The sequence below is a fragment of the Apaloderma vittatum genome, unplaced genomic scaffold (genome assembly GCF_000703405.1).
Source record: "Apaloderma vittatum isolate BGI_N311 unplaced genomic scaffold, ASM70340v1 scaffold21232, whole genome shotgun sequence".
Classification (NCBI taxonomy): domain Eukaryota; kingdom Metazoa; phylum Chordata; class Aves; order Trogoniformes; family Trogonidae; genus Apaloderma; species Apaloderma vittatum.
Window position 1 is genome coordinate 38408 of NW_009702165.1, and position 17135 is coordinate 55542.

Genomic DNA, 17135 nt, shown 5'->3' on the forward strand with positions numbered 1-17135 from the left:
GCTACTGATGTGGCAGAAGCAGCAGTGGGGAGATGGAGGGGAGCAGTTGTACCATCCAGCATTAGGGGCACCTAAAGAGCCGGGATGTGCACACACTCAGCTCAGTGGTGTAGCAATAAAAAGGCTGCAGTTCTGGTTCTCTCATTTTTGGACTGTAAACAGCTTAAATTCAGCTTTGCATTTGTTGTGTAACTTCCACATTTGCATATCCTGGTATTTCTGCTACACACATTATGAAACATGGGCAGACTGTTTCCCCAAAGAGGCTGATAATCAACAAGATAAATCTTACAGATTGATAAAGGGTTTGTAACTCTCAGGCTTCCTATGCAAAGGCAAGACCACACACCACTTACTAAACCTCATGTGACCTCACAGCATGCGCTGCGACCAATAGTTTGCATGAAATATTTAGTTTTGCATATTTTTTTATATATACATAGTTTTTAATTTTAAAATGTGCTGTTCTTTTTCAAAATGCCAAATGCTCAACAAATACCTGCCTGCCCCAGTGACCCTATGCTGCTTTGGCGGCCCCCTGTGACCCTTTTGACCAGACAGACCTTCTCCTGTGGAAAGGGACATCTGATGCTCCTCCCTCTGCAATTTCAGGGGGACCTGCCCAGCAAAGCTGGTCCTGCAAAAGGGCAGAAGTCTTGGACCCTGGCATGTAGAGGGAAGAATGCTGGTCTCCCTCTTCTGGAAATCCAGAGTCTCTTCTCCTCGGCATACAGGTATGGCTATTCTGACCCTTGGGCTCTGTTCTGGTTAGACTAAACGAGAACATTTATTATACATGAAAATTGTTTGCCGAGGGAGTAGGAGAGGCCAAAAGCAGACATTATTAATCCACTAAACATTATTGTACTGCAGCCAAGTTTGTAACAAACACAACAGTAGGGCTTCTTGTTTGCTATAAATCGCCTCGTAACCATTTCAACAGGCTGAGGCTCAGTCCCAGCATGCCCCACAAGCTTGCAAGGGGCAGAAACGCAAATACATGTTTGCCTCTTGCTCACCCACCAGGACATCTCCCACCCTCAGCACAGCCACTGCCATCCCAGAGCAAGGGCAGAACTCTGTCTCCCTGTCACTGCTCAAATAAAAAACCCTGATGATTTGTCTATAAACCCCTGCATCTCTAACGATGCTTCTGTAACACAGCTAAGTGCAGCTCATTAGGATAGTGGTTTGCTGTATTGGAAGGACATTATTTTATATAGACTTAATGCAAGAGGTCAAAGGATTAGATGTTAGCCTCACGAGAAGAAAAAGTAAAAAAAAATTTGAAAGCGTAAAAACTTAAACTGAGGGATGTTTAATTCCAACTGGGCAATTACATTACTGGAAAACAAGCACTGGCATTGCCGCCTGAGCTCACTTCACAGGGCAGCCTTTATGGTGGGATTGCTTCTGAAGTTTTCACAACTGAAAATATACTGAGCCCTTATGATGGGAGTTTTGAACAACGTGTTGGAGAACTTCTCAAGGACACCCGGGGCTCTCCGCCAGCTGTCTGCCAGCAAGCCAAGGGAAGCTTTGGGAGAAATTTATTTGGCTGAGCTGGAACCTCCCCTTCTCCAAGGCACACTAACTTAGCCTGGCGCTTGGGCTTGTCACGGAGGTCTGCAGGTGTATTTCTGAACCACAGCAAAGTGCTCTTCAAAGCGTGCTGGGCTGCCCTTTGGAAAAGTACAGAAGCCCTGCAAAGCCCAGGAGGTTTTGATTGTTTCCCTGTGGGTGATGCCCATTCTGCCAGCTGTCCCTGCAAACCACACACACTGCTCCCCTATCAGCCCTTGGCGTGGATTTCTGCTTTCCAAATGGGGAGTTTCCAGCAAACACATCTAATCTAAACACTTGTGTCAAACGGGGCTTCCTCAGCTTGCACACAGCGTGAAGGGAGATGGTTATTTTTGTGAAGACATATGGGCCTCTCTCATCCCTCCTTCCTGTTTAAATATGTAGAATCACAGAATCATAGAATCATGTACTCTCCTGACTCCTGACAGGAATGACATGCACAGGATCCTCACTGTGAGAATTTGTTTTAATGTACCAAAACATCCTTGGTGTTATTAGCGCAGTCACATAATTACCACCAGAGAAACCTACACCCATATGGTAACGCCCATAAAGTATTGTGTGGATCTCTTTTATGCCTTTATTTTCAGTTTCTGGGAAAGATACATCACTCAGTACAGTAATTGCTTCAGACCGTGTAAGCTGCCTATGCCCTGGGTAAAATGGTCGGGAGACAGAGCAGTGCTGGCAGTGTCTTCTAAAAGCTCAGCACAAGGCAAAGCCTAACTGCTCAGAATGTGATGCAAGAATATGATGCACCTCTTGAATTTCACAAGAGATTTCTTAAAAAGACAGGAATTTTAAAATGAGAATGGAGATGAGTGGCAATTTGTGTTATAGTGGAAAATAATCCAAACCCTTGTAGCAGGGAATAAATTCTACATAGTATAAGGCAGAGAGCCTGATCTGAAATTTCAAGCTAGGACATTAATATGTGTTTTCTAGATGCCCTGAGTAGCTTACACATATCTGACACTTTTCCTTTTAGTCTGGATACCAGATTAAAGACCTACTCTGCAGAATTTTCGCACAATCGCGATCAACTTGGCATGAATGCACTAAAGAAGCTGTGTATGAACCCAGAAATCAGTTGTAGCACTTTCAGATCTTGGCCTCAGACAGGAGCTAGCTCATAATATTTTTTAATGCAGGCCCATTTTATGCTCATTTTTACGATTTTTAACTGATTTATCCCAGTATTAAGCATATGCTGTTATGCATATTTGATCATAGAATCCTAGACTGGCCTAGGCTGGAAGGGACCTTAGAGATCATTTAATCCAACCTCCCTGTCATGAGCAAGGACGCCTCTCAACTAGATCAGGCAACAAATGGGGACTGAACGGGGTTATGTTCATTTTACTCAAATTGTTAAATACAAAACATTAGGACTTGAAAAAATATTTCTTGCTTTCTATAAACAACTGTGTTACACTTCTACTGAAGTGATTTTAGTAAATCCTCTTGATTTTATTTTTTCAGTTGAGTTTGTGTGACATTTCTACACGAGATATCTGGTGACTATTCTGATTGTCCTGTAGGAGGGACAAAAGTAAGGAACATTCTCCCGCTCCTTTGATCACTTTGTGGATTGGGAACTGCAAACTGATGTTCAAAGCTTTAGTGGAGCAGAGCAGAGTGTTTAATGTTGCTTGCTAGAGTGCTGGCAATTGCTACAAGTGGTTCACACTTGTACCAGCATTGCCTAATTTATTAATCATAGAAATTTTGCATGTAAATTAGCCACACAGTTGTGCATCATAATGCAGTAATCTAAAAATCTGTCTTCACATGTACTAATGCCTGCAGATAAACGTCACATTACAGCAGTACATGGTTCCCCACTACATTTTAAAACTTGCCAAAGGCTCACTAAAAGCCGTATCATCAGGTGTTTACTTTTTGTTCCTTACTTCTGACTTGCTGAGGTTTGAGAGTATTTAGCTCCAAGACCTCTTCTTCTCTGTCTTTTTCCAGGTTTCCATTTTGAGCTAAGATTCTGCCAGCCTAAAAATCAGCATTTCTCATGCTACAGTGCAGTTTTAAAAATGTGGTTTTGCAGTGGCATGAGTATGCTTAGCAACACTGTCCACCACTTCATCCTGAGGATTAAAAAAGCGCAGCTCAGCACACATTTCACAAATGGTTTCCTTCCCTGCTCTGAAATCTGCTCCATTTCACGGACTGATCTTGTAAATCCTAGGCATTGTGCAAAGGAAATCTACATTGTTTACCCTCTTGCTTTCTAACTACTCCAAGTATTTCTTTCGTGAAACTCGAGGTGAGAATGAGGGAACTGACCATTTGCAAAGAAAGGCGATGGAAGAAATGCTGCCCAGGAAATAGTGGCAATGAGTTCACTGATGTTCCCAGGTGCCCCCCAACTTGCCCTCCTCTTTACTGCCAGAAGACGTGAAGAACCAGTGAAATGGGAGCAAAGAGAGCTTGCCGAGGAAATGGAGAAGAGGGAACAAGACAAATGAAGGTGAGCAAGAAAGAAAAAGTAAGGAAAGAACAGAAGAAACTTTAGGATGGGCAACACCAGGGAGGTCAGGGGCCTTGAATTTGGTGACAAAACCATTAGGAGTTAACAGTGCGGCGATCTAGGATGTTTTGTTTACTGTGATATGTACTTAACATTTACCCATTTTACAGATACAGTTTCCACAGGCTATGGCATAGGGAGATAAAAATGAAATGCATAAACTGAAGTGACTTAGCCAAGCACTAAAAAAACACCACCAATAAAATCAACACCCAGAGAGAAAGTCACTACCTGTCTGTTACCAAACCTAAAAGAGGAGGGGCAAGATAAAGTCAAAAGCATTAAATGTGTAAAAGTAGGAGGGAGAAAATCATGAGCTAAGTTTAACAGTTCGAACCACACACTTTTGAACAACGTGCTAAACAATTTTTTAGAAAGAAGGAAGCTACTATTGAGGTTTAAAGGCAATACAAAAATACAGCGGAAACAACAGATGCAAAACATTCACAGGAGTAACTGTAGACCATTTCATTACAGATCATGATGCTAAAGCTAGCTTCAGTCAACCTCGTGGCATTGAGAGAACTGCAGGAAAAAACGTAAATACAAGTACAAAAGAGCATAAACAGAATATAAACAGTCGTAAACGAACTGATGCCTCTAGTGCTTTGTTCTTGGGATTGTTATTACAGGTATATCTACAACATATGGCCTTTTATCCTCAGGTAAAAATCAAGCTTAGTGTAAAAACCTCCCCAGTTTTATGTTTTCTTCGGCTTTATCTCTCATCCTGCTTTGCTCTTCAGCACTAAACATAGTTGTTCCTCACGGCACTGAGTGAAAATCAGCAAGCATTCCTAGATATTACTTACTGTCATTTGGCTCATGGTGGCCTGCTCTTTTGTCACCTCCTGGTCTTGGATCCCACAGAGCAGTAATGCCAGTATAGAAGCTGTAGCTCTATAAAAAGTGTCATCTTAACATCAGAGGAGGAGCTAGGTTTAAGGGGTTGGCTTCACAAATGTAAATATTTCATATTTAGTAATGTGGCTTTTCTTTTTCCCCCAGGCAAAAGCTTTAATAAAGGAAAAGGTCTACTGCAGCAAAGGAAGCAACAGCACAAATACAGACAAGGACACATCCTAACCCCATTAATATCAGTGGGAATTTGCCTTCATCCTCAGTAGGGACAGAACTTCAAAGGCACGGGAATTACCCATATAACCTGAAGGATAAAATCTGAACCTTCCGGAGCCTATGACACAAACGGTGTTTAGGGGGTGGTAGTGTAGTCCCAACACCGTGGAAATGTCTTCAGCAAAAAAGCCTTGTCCCTGGTGCTGCCAGGGTGGCTGTTAGGACAGATGTCAGAAGGGCCGTGTGCGTGGACAGTTTCTTTGACAGTAGAACCTGTCTGAGCGAGGACCGTGCAGGAGTTGGGCAGAGATGAACCGCCTCTCGGTGAATATTGTCTCTCCTGCTGTTGGTGGCTTTATTTTCAGTGCCCAAATCAGGAAGAAGTGATATCGTCCCACCTTTAGATGTTGATTTGGGTTTTTTTACACCTCAGTAATTTAACATATTCTTTCAAAGCCTGTCTCTGGCAGAATGAAGACCGAAAAATATATCTATCATCTCCTCAGTACTACTTCGTGTTGTTAGCACTGAAGAAGATGAGTGGTGTGGATAGAAGAAAACTTTTCTTCTCCAGGGAGATTCAAGGTCTCCCTTGACGAGTAAGAACACATCCTGGGTGCACTCTGTCTGCTAAATGCTGTGAAAAACCAGTGCGGAAAAGCCAAGATGAGGGAACTCATTCCCAAGCACCTCTGCAGGTCTGGTTTTGGTACTGGCACCATAGAGCAAAGTAGAAATTAAAAGAACAGAGGCACCACTCTCCTGCTAACAGCAGAATTAGTTTCTCTCTCTGTCCTTTGGATGGCTCCTTATGCTTCTTCCATCCCCAGAATTGCATAATAAGACACAGTATCAAGTCACCGTATGATAATGTGTGTAATGTACAACCTGGGGAGGTTGCTGCACTCTCGATGGGTGAGTTCATCTGCTCCACAAAGACCACAGCTCCTCATAGTCATATTTTATTTCTTTAAGAATAAACCCCCCTCTTTCCTTCATTATCGGTCACCAAAGTAAGTCCGACAACATAGACCCTTTCAGCTAAACCAAATTCCAAATAATGGTAGGTGTTTCAGCAAAATGTTCCATGGGAGTGTGTACCCTAACTGAAGCCTCTTCGTTAATTTTAAGCAATATTTCATATGAGATCTGTACCACCAGGCCACTGCAGGTGATATCAAGAAAAAAAAGACAAATATTTTCAGAAAATCCCCTTTAAAAAGAAATATATATACTATATCCTACTATGTCTGTGTACTATACAGCAATGATTTCAGTTGCTGACTGTGGAGAGGTCTATGGACAACCTTTAAAAAAGTCATAAATACAAGTTCATGTGTATTTTCCATACATCAAATTTGTGGAGGAAGCCTGAGCCTCTACTGGAAAACTATAGAGACATTTCAAAACCTGGGCTTTTTACAAGTCAGACCTGTACTGCATGTCCGTTGGAGTTTTTTGGCTGTGAGAGAGCATTGACACACGATCCTGCAGCATGTATACTATCAGTCTAAAAAATGAGGAATGAAGTATGTGGTTTGGCTGCTTTGAAGATCATGTAATGACACTGTCTGAGTTTGTGGGCTTAGGCTGGCAGCCCGACTAAAATCACTGTCAGGCAGACAGGGCAATAAAGGTGAAGCCCAGTGTTGGAGATAAGTAACTAATCTTTATTTCACGGCTCCCATCTTCTTGGGGAGTGTGTGCCCAGTGCCTTGCGGGAGCCAGTGACACTCTTAAACATAACACTATTGAGCACAACCAGTTTGATTAGTTAAACCAATGTGGTAAAGGCAAAGTGCAAACAAGCAGCTTCACGGCCCTTAGCACGTATGCCGTAAGCACCGCACTTTCCCTAAGCAGGGGAAAATTCAAGGGCTAACAGCATTCGAAGTAAGTAGTGTAGTTTAAATGTGATATTGTATAGAGCATGACAATAAGATCAACTGAGTAAAGAACTAGAAGAGCTAAACTCTGGACAAATTTATAAATGGCACAAATTAATACATATTTGTGCAAAGCATTCAGGAGAAGAGAAATATGTTTCTTCTAAAGGATATAGGTGTGGCTACTACAGTGTACCTAAGAGATTTCTTTTAAAAAAATATCCTGTTGATGCTATGTTCTTCTTGTGTTTGAAGTAATAATTAGAGTCTGGCGTCAAGTGTGAATGATAACTATTGCTTTCTTCACACAGGTTTTCTAAGCTTGAGAGACCAGTTTTCAAAAGCTCTCTAGCAAAGCTATTATGTTACCAGTATTACTCCATCACAAGAAACTGTTAAAGGATAATCAGAAATACCAAGGGTGAGTCCTGGTTCTCCAGTATCTTCTTAGGATTGGGCTTCAAAAATGAAAGTCAGCTCTTCTGACAGTAATCTCTCATAATTACCACTGAAAATGATGCAACTGGCAAATTCTCAACAGCCTTGGAAATTAGCCCCAACACATTCAAAGGTGTAAGCCTTTAAGATATTTCACACATGGACAGTTTTTGTCAAGATTCTCAATTAGACCTCATGTTTTTTTCTTAAAGGAAAAAACCCCAAAGATGCTATTGTTGTCATTGCTGAAAGAGTTTTGTATCTGTTATTGTTTTGAATTCTCTGTTTTGAATACTGCCAGGAGGTTGTCACTACAGATGCCCCAAACCCTGCCAAATGTTTTCTATGCAGCTCAGCCGTTTCCCTCTGCTGCAGGTATTAGGTGCCCCAGCTTATTTCACTGTAACACAAATTAATGGTTTTGTTTTTTCTTTAGGCTTATTAACAACTCCTGGACTGAAAAGAGAGCACTTTTACCAGAACAGGTATTTGGACTCCTTTTACTCCAGACTCCCATAGCATCATGTCCCAGATCACTTAACAGTGAAAAGGATTCTGGTAAGTCTTGCATGTGGATATATGAACACACTATACAAAAAGAGGAACCTTCAGCTGAAGAGCTCTAATACTGTGAAATAAAGTATTCAAAAGTGAGAAAATATAGAACTACATTTGCCGGTGCAACTTCGGTTTGGCCCACATATGACTATGCTGTACAGCTGGATCATCTGTCGTTTTGTGCACAAAATCTACAGCTTTCTCAGATAATGGGTAGAGGGGTTGCTGGTTTTTAATCCTTTTTATTAAGTGTATAGTCTTCTGGTATTATTTATTGCTCATTAGCCAACTCAGTCCCAGAACCTAATTCTGTCATGAGGGTTTTCTATGTTTAGCCCCCTGAAATACAATGTTTCTCATGTTTGGTCTAGGATAGATAGTAGTGGTACAAGATGTATGCCTGTGGGTGGAGGGATAAAAAGTTTGTACTATTAATGGGCTCAAATCGTTCATCTCCTTCCTTCTGTGGGTTCCCTTCCAGTGTCCTACAGCAAGCTCTGCTCCTAAACAACTTTTCTGAGTTTAATAATAAATAAGTCACAAGATTATCATGCAAGATTATTTTAATATTTTCTTAAAACTCATTGAAATGCTTTTAACCCTAAGGACACAGTTTGGTTTCCACCACAGAGTCCTCTGCTAGTACTACACGTATGTAATGTCTTTCCCAAATCACAGTAGGTGGAAGCTTGATTTGAGAACACTGGAACACCCAGTAGCATTGAAGTTTTAGGTAGGGACTTAAAAATTCTTGGAAAGGCCAGAAGGTTCAGGAAGCTAACAGGAGATCCACTGGCACCAAAACATGGGACAACAAAAAGAGTCAAGAGAGTTATCTGCTGCAGCTTGCTTTCTGAAACGAGAAAAAATGGCAACACGAAGGGGACAGCATTCTTCCAGGAGTTTTGAACTGCTGAGAGTTGCAGAGTGCCTGCTTCTTCCTATGGCAGGATAATACCTAGAAATACAGCCAGTAGGTTACAGTATGAGATTGACATCTTGCCTGAAACAACAAAATTACTTTATTTAATTTTTGCCAATAGGCATAATGAAAGATCTTGAGCCCAAAGGAAAGCAACTCAAAGAGCTGGACTGCTTCCTCAAGAGATGGTGTTAAGGTCAGGCTGCTCTCCCCGCCAAGCTGGAGGGGTGTCCAGAGAAACAACAGCACAGGCAATGGATGCAGCTCATCTGTGACTGGGTGGCATCTGCTCCCAGGACTACCAAGCAAAATATAACTGAATGAATAAGTGAGAACAAAATTTTAAGTATCAGCCTCAGCCTGGATAAAAGCCTGGAAAATAATACATTCAGTTGTGCAAAAAAAATAATAAATCTAGAATGTCATGCTAAAGATCTTCAACAGAGACCTGAAAAGAAACTACAATCACCTGAGCAGTATATTCTGGTGAAGTTTTTATAAAGTACAACAGATCTTGGTCTTGACAAATAACTTTTGTGCAGGATCTGAAGCAGTTTTGTTGGGATCTCCAACAACGCCATCACTCCATCTCTCAACGATTCTGTGGTTGGTATCCTATCAACAACATCAACCCTGCAGGTTGTGTGACAAGATAATGATGCAACCCTTTGGGATGAAGGTGGAGGTGCTGGTAGGATGACAAAGTCCCATCACCCACATACAGCAACAAATAATTGAGATTAGGTGAGGCTGCAGTCAAACATGAAACATTAAAAGTCCTGTTTATTAACAATCATCACAGAACCAATTAAATTGAATTTATATAAACTAATTAACAGATTAGAAAGCCTGAAGTGACCTTCAGTGTGATCTTCTAGTCTGACTTTCTGTATAATGTAGAGCAGATTTCCCTGAACTAATTCCTGTCAAATAGATTGTATCATTTTAAGGGGGAAACATCACATCTTGCTATAAGTATCAACAGAAAAGTTACCATAATTCTTTGTAACCCTCTCAATGGTTAACTACGGGTACCTAGAAATTAAGATCACAGGTTTTAGATCCTTGTATGCTAGAGCTAAACCACGTTTTTTAAATGGATATTTACTACATAGAAAGGTACATAAAGGGCCCCCATTAACTTTTTCTTTGAAAAGTTAAACAGGTGGAACTCATGGAGCCCGACATTAGAAGCGTATCCTAATCCTTTAATCCTGTATCATGTCTATTCTATGAAATCCCTCTAATTTTTCATCACTCTTTTTGAATTTAGGACACAAACCCCATATACAACATTCCTGTTTGCCGTGCATCAGGACCAGATACAGAGGAAATACTAACGTCTCTATTCTTTCTCCATATTTATTTGCTTGGGCAATCAGGAGGTAGATTCCCTATTCTAGTCACCGTGTCAGAGAAGTAGCAGTTGTGGTCTATTAGTAGCCAACTCCTTTTCAGTGACTCTACTTCCCAGGAAAGGACTGCCTACGAGATTTGCTGGGCCCTTGTTCTTCCTTCTAGAATATATGTTATGCTTATTTACCTGTATAAGGCAAAAATGCTTTCATGCTACTTTTGTAGAAAAATAAGGCCCAAAGGGACTTACAAAGGTGATCATGAAGTATTTGTGAAGAAGGAAGCTGAGGACAGGACAGGTTTCCTGGATCCCATGCTGGCACGAGTGTTGCACATTTGTATCTGAAGTTGAATTGCAGAGGCCATGACCTGATGGATACAATTCTGGTATCAGACTGACATTTATTTTCAGAGGCATTTAAAACTCTCCTGGTGAAATAAAAAAAACCCCAGGGCCTGAACTCTTTAGCCTAACTCTCTCCAAAGGTAACCAGATCGTACCTTCTCTTTCATAAATAATCCCACACAAACTTAAGAAATAAAGTATTTTCCCAAGCAAGAGGAAAATATGATCAAATTGGAAATATCGACAAAGGCAAATATTATCTTAGCTAATTCTTCTTTGTAATCTTATATGGTAACTTTTACTAGAATGATGCTTTTGATTCTGTCCTCAGTCTCCTACTGAAGGGAACAGAGACAGTCTTCAGCACCAGTCTGTGCTGAGGAGAGCACCAAACTTGCTGAGCAGCACAGACCCAGCAAAAGAGCTACTGTAACCAAGGGTCTAACTTAAGACCATATTTCACGATGAGTTTCATTTCTTCATTCAGCCAAACCCTGTGCACCAGACAGGATTGGTTCTGACAAGCTTTTGCTGTAAAATGCTATGGAAGAGGCTGGAATCTAGGCCAGAGCTAGGGATAGTTCTTGGGAAGCTCTCTGGATTTCCTGGAGGGCAAGGTGTGGCTCTGTACGTGGGAGGTAAATGCTGGTGATTTTTCTGTTACTAGTAATTAGGTGCAGCTTGAATTTCATTAATAAGAGCTACATATGCATACTGGAAAAAAGTGTTTATCTGACACTGGGTTTATTATATGTTGCCAGCTAAATGGCTTACAATGTTCACTACTTTTGTTATTTTATGATTAGCATTTATAAACCTCAAAAAGCATGTTCATATTTTATCAACATATAAGGAAAAAAGTTCTGCCACTGGGAGTTTATAATATAAAAGAGAAGGAAATCTCCTGGTAAATCTCAAAGTTATCCCACCAACCTCTCTAATATTTTGGAAGTACTTCTGGCATTAGCATTTGTTTTTATTAGCTTTAGTCATTTTGCTTTTGATGTTGTTTATGATGACTACTAGATAAAACATGCTTTCCAGAAAATTATCCTGAGGTGAACACCCAGCATGGAAATATCAGTCTTAAAAGATAGGATAAACCAATAAAGAAAGGAAACACAATCCTATTGGGGCAAGGGGCTGGGGAGCCTTAAATAAAAGAGATACTGTAATTCTAGTAACTGTTCATCAAAACTTAGCAATACAATCAGGAAAAAAACTCTAATGTAGCTAAAAAGGTCTGCTAAATTATTTTAAAAATGCACTCATTTCTGTGTCTAATCACATACTATCTGAATATTATGGCAGATATTCTAAGTCTTATAAAACACTTTAAAAGCGTTTTTTTTCCTCCATTTTGACGTTTCACAGTGTCACAGGTTTCCAGGCCAGAGGAAAGCACCGTGATTCTCCAGCCCGACCTTTTGCACAGTACAGGTGACAATTAGATCAAGTGATGTCTACATAATTTCTGGCGGAGCTATAAGACTTCCTTTGGAAAAAGTCCACCTTGTCTTAAAGATTTCAGGTAACAAGGAATACTTCACAGGCCTATCTATCTATTTTTTCCAAAGCTTAGTTGGTCTAAGAGATTTTTTTGTTTGTTGCGGTTTCATTTTTTAATACAAAAATCTCTTGTTTCACCTTTCAAGCATTACATCTTTTAAAAGATTTGTCCCCTAAACTGAAGATTTCTATGTCTGTAATTATTCTGTTTATGTAAACTGAGGCGAGTTAGCTCTTACGTGATTCATAGATCAGCTAAGCAGATTAAGCTTTTTAAGTCTCTTCTATAAGAAGGGGTTCTAGCTCTCAAATCAACCATATAGTTTTGCTTAACCAGTTTCTCATTTTTTGTCTTGGTATCAGGCCAAGACACACTGCTCCACCAACAGAATCCCTGTTGTACAGCGTGCTCCCCACATTTACCCACCAGGAGAGTATTTCTGCATGCTCTTAATTGCTTTTCTCTACTACTGCTTTCCATAATGCAGTCCTCTACCACACAGAAATACTAGCCTGCACTTAACTATATTGGTCAAGTTAGATGATCCTACCAAAGATTCTTATAACACCATGGAATAAATCCTTATCATGTATCACTTCACAACTTCTGTTTCTTATGAAAATATTATTTTACAAATTTGTAAACGAAATAATTTTTTTACTAGCCATTTATAAATACTCCTGATTTATTAATAATGCCAAGTAGAAAATGATCCTCACTATTTTCTCCCCAATTTAAAATGGAAAGTATCCAGTAAGAGGTAAAGAGTAATATAGCCAGACACTGAAGTGTATTGAATTAGAATATTTAAGCAATATACTTTGGTTAATAGTTGATAGCATGCGTTGATGCCGTGGAGTTAGGGATCTGCAAGAACAGTTTCACTTGAGGTATTTTGCCCTGTAATAAGATAGTTACCTTATTTCTATAGTAACTCCTACAATTCAGGTTCAAGAATTTTGAACAATGAGAAAATTCTTAGATATCTGTGGGCAACGTGCAAGGAGAAAAAAGCAGAAAAATATATTTGCTATGCCAAGCTCTACTTATTTCAGAGAAATTATTCCACTACAGCACAAATATACCTAAATATAAAATAACAGGAAGTCAATCTGTCAGTCGTTCAGTGGAACCCTTGACAAAAATGAAAACACGAGGTGGCCTATTCTGCCAAATCTCTGACTAGAAATGACTCACTCTAATGTTGGGTAAACTCTTTCGTCTTCAGTACATGAAGGAATGTTTTATTAAGGTAGCCCAAGCGATGTGTAATTGCCACTGGCACAGACACTAGCATTACTTCCTGCAAGGAGGACCACACCCCTGAAGCAACACAAGTTTTAATATATACCCGCAACGTAGATGAAATGTTGCCATTGACTACCTTCCCTTTTCCAGACCAATTCTTTAGAAAAGGACCGTGATCTCCAGAAACAACAAAAATACCAAGTTGGAAACAGCAGATGCATCTTCAGCACTTTGTCATGAGCAGCTACGGGATAAACATCTCAAAAAGTCTAAATGTATTGAATTACAATTCTCCTGTTTATAGGATTTCTGTTTGGTGAAGTATTCCAGTTTTCTCTACACTAGGCACCTGAACCTCCAGCAAACTCCCTTTTTTTTTTTTTTTGGTGGGGAGAGGGCTTTATAGACAACTAATGCATTATCTAGTAGTTTTAATCTACTAACTAACCAGGAGTCCTGACAGACTTGGAGGAACACCCCAGCATGCATCAGGCTGACCTGCCCAGATTGAGATAATGGCCAGCTATGCCATCTTGATAGGTCCTGTGGGAAGGAATTATTGTAATGTTGGTTACATTAAATTAAACATTATCCTCCATTAAATACATGTTTAAGACTGTGTTGACATCCATACATAAAAAAGCTGTAAAGACTTTTTTTTAAACTCTAATGAGCTCTAATACTGGACACTCACATGCAGCAGACTATGGACTTTCAATAATTTTTTAATAATACATATGCAAGGGTTTTTTTCAAGAATACCACATAAAATACTTTTTTTTTATTAAATGCTCTCTTTTGCTTCATTTTTTTCTTTAGATAAGTTTTGCTCTTTCAGGCTTCCAAGAGCTTTGCTGCTTCTTCTTTCTCACGTGCATGTTCTGAGACCATCGAAATGCATCGGAAACCACGGCTCTCTGCACGGTACAGCAGGAGGGTTACACTAAGCTGAATTGCTGCAACTTCAGAAAGGGCAGGAAGAACCAGGGAACTACAGGTCTCTCACACTCACCTCTGTCCCCAAGGTCACTGCGGAGCAAATACACCTGGAAGACATTTCCAGGCACGTGAAAGACACAAAGCTGACCCAGAGCAGCTGGTGTAACATGGCTTTACCATATCTAGCTTTGGGTGTCTGACAATGGGCATCCTAAACTCATAGATAAATTCTGTTTGACGAACTTGTTGAATTTTCCCCTCTATGTAATGGATTTATTATCTTCTTTCCAATAAGCACCTTAATGTTTGTAGACAGCTTAGGTACTGTAAGGAAGAGTAACCGGGAAAACCAAATGAAAGTAATTAATTTTGGTGTTATGTCCTGTTGAGGACAGGCATTGCGAGCAGAGAGTAAGATTTAGTGTTCATCCTGAAATGTTATTGAGCATTTTATCCATCAGAAAGATGGCCCTAGGTGACTGAAAATACTGATATTGAAGACTGTAAACAAGATCCACTATGGAATGCAAGCCTCTGAGTCCCAGATGATCTTGAAAACCACCCACGTGGTTCCTGCACAGGTACCTTGTAATTTTACTTTGCTCCCCTACATAATGTCCCCTTGGAGAAACAGCTCTGGGTATGCACAAGTCTGGGAAGAGTCTGGAAAGAGCTAAGCAGTTTAGCATTTATTTCGTGGTTGCTCCTAGCTGAACAACGAAGAGGCTTTACTACAGCAGAGATCCCAGAGAGCTTGGTAGAGTAACACATAACAAGCATCACAGGCCTTGAGTGCCTACAAAACACCGTGAGGCTTTCCCACCCAAAGCGGAGGTGTAGATGTCCATCTGGCAGCATGTTGTGGTGGGCCCACGTTCAGCAAGTTTCTCAGTTACTGAGATGTGGGCTCAAACACAGACTCCCCTGCCCCATGGACTGTCTCCCACTGGATATTCCAGCGCGGTGAGATCATGTCACCCTTGCTTCGCTGTGCCAAAAGGCCAACAGAGCGTCAGGCCAGCAGCGTGAAAGGAGCTGGACTCTTCAGCTCGGTGATAAAGGCACAGGCCTAGAGACTGAACCTGGTTACAATCCATTCTCTACAGCTTGTTTGTACTTTGTTGTGTAACTTTTTAAAGCAAACTACAGAGTGAATACTGAGATCCTGCCAGGAATCCCATAGTCCTTCCTTTCAGGAAGAGAGACCCCAGCCACTAGCTACTTAGTCCAGCATTTTCTGTATCTTATTCTGCACGCAGCGACACTTTACCTGGAAGAATGAGACAGTTCTCACCTCTGTAAAACCTGCAGCCTTGTGGTTTGACTGCTTCATGGGAAGGAAAGATGTTATTCTCTGTCTCCAGAGGCTGCAAAGTCCTGTCTGTATCAGATGTGAATACTTTAACTTTTGAACTACCTCACTAACGGTGGTCAGTGCTGTTTGACAGTTGTTGACAATGCCTGCCAGAGACAGGCTGCAAGCAAGAGCGTGACGAATGTCTATTCTGAGGGGCCTGGTAAGGCTCAGATGGGGTCAAAGCCGTAACTGCTCCGCAGTCTCCAGGCTGAGGTGCTTACATAACAAAAGCAGACCCGTGGGGTACAACTTCATTATCTACACAGCACCACGAAGGGATGGGAGGAAGGCCCCAACCCGTATTTCTGCTCCATGTTGCCTTATGCTGTTTACATGCACGAGCCTCTCTGACTACCAGTACTTAGCACTAACTTCTCCAGTTCGAATACATTCTTTGCCACCAGCAGAAAGTTCAGAGGGCCTAAGGATCTTGCAAAAGGTTTTGAGGGGTGCAAATACGGACCTTAGCAAAGCCAGCCCTCGAGGGAACCTTGAGCCACCTCATTTCTTACTGAGGATTTGTGGCAACCTTGTGTTCCTTGTGTTTTCCCCTCTCCTCAGCAGTTCCAGATCCATGACAACACTGTCTCCAACTGTGTAACTTGAGGGATTTTGTCCAAGAGGAAAATCAGTCACTTCTCCTTTGTCCTCTACTAACACAACAAGAATTCTTAGAAAAGAGACGATACTTTACAGAAGCTGTGCTCATGAATCTTGTGATCTTCAAATTACTATTATCTGTTTCAACAACAACATGAGGAATTCTGGCACACTGATTCCATGGGGAATTGCCTTGCCATATTAATACAGCAATGTAACTATAGTCAAAATTTAAAAACATATACAACATCTTTTTGGTTTATTTTCAAGTGGAAAACAATACTGTGTAGGAAGAAAGAAACTTGTAGAGCATACGTCTCTTCAACATAGACAACAGTTGGTTTGGAGCACTGTATTTTCTGGGACATTTTGCTCAGTATAATGAAACTCGAAGACAAGTAGCTTGTCCTCTCTACCTTCAGGTAATGAAATAAAGACAAACGAACCAGGAAAATAGCAAAACATTCATTACTAGAAAGTTAAACAAAACCAAAGAATTCTCTAACAAATTCTTAAATCCAGAAATGCATTACCCTCGTTTGTTATCGCATTCCATAAATATTTTCTAACCTTTCTCCAGGTGAATTTTTCTCCCTTCAACTTAATCACAAAGTATTTTTTAATTGTTTAAAATGACAGAACAGCAAAAGACTTCAGTCCTGTATTGAAACAACTCAAAGTGATGCTTCCACTACTGGAGTGGTAACAGTAAGATTTCCTTCAAAATTCCTTACAGCTGCCTTGGAATAAATGTCTTCTTCATCACTCT